Below are 3,352 nucleotides of genomic sequence, written 5' to 3'. Positions count from 1 at the left end.
CCGGAAGTATTTAATATAGCATCACCCGTGTGATATAGCAAAGGTTTATCACACGGGTAATATACATCACACGAATGAGATAAATGGCAATATGAAAGAAAATAATCATAAAATACTTATTTTATTGGTTTTTTTTTTATTTCGATCGATATATCGTACGTCATAATGTTGCGTGCCACCTTTAAGAGACAATACAGCTGAAAACACAGGTGTGAATAACTTCAATTTTACTCATTGTATCTTTTGGAATAAGAAATAACGTTCATTGTAATAGTTGAAATACCTAACAAACGTAATTATTTGATTCCGGAAATCTAAGGGTCGTACAAACCAGAATAATCTTATATCGTTTATTTGTACTACGTGGATTTTGATTGAAAGTAATTGACACTGGCTGAAAACTATAGATCTTCGTCCGACTACGGTCATCATGGTATACGAGGTTAAAGGGCCTCTCTAAACGGAACATATCATCACTTTCTCAATAATTTATTGATAGTTTACCAATTTCGGTTCATTTTAAAATGATCAGACATAAATATGTCAAATAACCCCTAAGGGGGCCTCACTTACAAAAATGAATTTAGGTTGTAGCAACTCCTGTGATAAACACGCAAAATACATGCTTACAAAATAATTATAATTGTGGTAATTTTAAAAACTATGATCAATTATTACCTGGAAGAAGTAGAAAAGAGATATATTTATCAACAAACGTGTCCAGGAAAATCTTCAAGAGCACTGATGTGTTTTGTTTACAGTAAACATGCATGCGTAATTGCTAGCGCTCTCGAGCGCTAGCAAATACGTTAGTCTTTTTCACTGGAATACGCATGCTCGACTCCATAAAAGGGGATTCTGGGACTATCATACTACTATAGATAAACTCATTTGAATTTCGTTTTATAATCTTCACATGAAGTTTTGTGTTTGATTGTAAATGTCAAAAAGTAACAGTGGGTTATGTTTTAAATGCAAAGCTATTTTAAATATTATAATAAAAAGCTTGTTTTATCTTAAATTCCTGTAACGTGTAATGTGGGTTCAAACCATGGATAATAATTTTCCCTAAACGTTTCCTACGTTTCTAAATGATTGGAGTAAAATCAACTCTTAAACACTTTTCATCAAATTAAATCAAACACGATGATTCTAACTGATTTATAACGTATAATTTTCATTCAGCTATCCTTGTACAACACTTGGTCTGAAACCACTGTTTCAGACCACCGTTTCAGACCCTGTTCTGAACCTAGTCCGAACTTATTTATTTCTGAGCCTATGCTCCCGGACTATATGATATACTCTTATGTTTCAAATGGTCCACCCGCAGTATTTTGGGGTCCCGCAAATGAAACATAAACCGTACCTGCTATTGTCGCTGTATCTCTGTTCTCTGAATGAGATCTTCTCTCCTCTGCGTCTTCCAGCAGACTGACAACTATGCGCCGACGCGCTTCCTATTTATACCCTTCGTCAATTCTGCTGACTCATCACATGGTCATCAAAACGTTTGAGACATTTACCACACCCAAGGAATAGCTTATGATTGAATATATTTGATTGACCCTGATTGCCCTTTTTACATAATCTATACTACTATATTAGAATAATAGACTCGAGTTTTTGGGCTTTAATACCGAGAAATCGGAAGATAACTGTCTTCTGTTTTATATATTTTAAACATCATTGGTACTTGAAGATTACCAATTTGTTTTTATATCTTCCCAATCAAGCTTCCCTTATTCATAATCAACGAAAATTTCTTTTAAAAATCCGGAAATCATGTGGATTTTTTGGATTTTACAATCTTGCGCATGCGCATTACATTCACGCTAAATCATGGGAAGCTCTTTACTTTATGTTTCCACAATATCACATTTACATGGATAAACTCAAACGATATTAGAAATACGTGTAAATTTTTATTGAAAATTTGTCATATATTCTGTTCATCAAAGGAAATACGGGAGATAACTCTAACTCAGTGCATTTAATATAAAAAATCCCGAGAGTTCCGAATGGCAACATGGTGTGTAGATTCGAAGCGAGTAAAAAACGTTGGTGAAAAAGTGTTGAATTCTTCATTAATATAAATAAAGTTTTAGATGAAAGGTATTTACAGCCTCAAAATGGTTTGTTATGAATAATTTGACTGTTTTTTTTCAATGCAGCTTCATTAATTTCTCAAAAATCGTTTGGGAGCGATTCTGCAATTGTTTGCTACATTACAGGTACGTGGAGGCCTTTTAACTGTGGTGAAGGCCTGTCCCGAGACACATTTAGATTATTTTTACCAAGCAGAGTGTAGTGAAATTAATAGTATTATTGTAGGCTTAAAGCTTGGTTATGTAAATGCCAACAATTACGTTAATGTCCGATATCATATGCAATTCCAACCCGTGCACGCACGGATCAAAGTTTAGTCAAAGGAATAATCATTACATTCCTTCAAGCTCGAAAAACAACCTAGGATATGTTTTCTGAGCTTGCCGGTAAGGCCCGAGAATATATGATTGCTAAAAAAGAGTACCAATGGTTCTTGAAATTTTTCACCTCGGAATTGAAATAACAGTAGATTTATAATTATTAAGGCACAGTCAATAAGCTATGCCATTGCCGATGTGAAGTCCACTCTAGAATCACAATTCTAAATTTTAATCGATTCAGAAATTTAAACCAATGTTTTAGAAATCTGCTTCTGTGTTTTATGATGGCTACAGCGCTAGCTCACCAATCTTTTTAAAAGATAAGCTTGTAGTTTACAAGGCTGAACCCCATAACACGTTGCAATGTATAAATAATATATATGTATAGGTTATACGTAATTATCAATTTTTATGAAACAATTAGATTTATTTCATGGAAAAATACGTAATTATTAATTTTTATGAAATAATTAGATTTATTTCATGGAGAAATTTGTAATTTTCTGAAAGTTAATACATTCCTGAGAGGTATAAAAATACCGAACCCGATCGGAAAAATTTTTCAAGTCGGTTTTTTTGTAAAATGCGCCGTACTGTCTCTTTCAATTAACTCTACATAGTTTAGTATGTTCTAAACAAATACGGCTGAATGAAATTGCAATAAATAGTGGATTTTGTCAGGCGATGTCTTTCCAATGCATTGTCCAATTTTTAAACAGGCTTCAGCTTCGTAATTAGCCTGGTTAAAGCCACTACACAATGTACAAAGAAAACGTGCTCTTAAGCTATAGAGACTGGGCCCTCTTTTAGTGCCGTTTTTATGTAGAAAATATCAACAATTTTTTTCTGTACTAGTTAAGCCCTGATGGATATTTCTGATTTATATGCACGCTTAAATATACCAAAATTAGCATACAATTAAA

Source organism: Magallana gigas, chromosome 6 (genome assembly GCF_963853765.1).
Source record: "Magallana gigas chromosome 6, xbMagGiga1.1, whole genome shotgun sequence".
In the NCBI taxonomy this organism is placed as follows: Eukaryota; Metazoa; Mollusca; class Bivalvia; order Ostreida; family Ostreidae; genus Magallana; species Magallana gigas.
The sequence above is the reverse complement of the archived record's forward strand: the minus strand, read 5'-3'. Positions refer to the sequence as shown.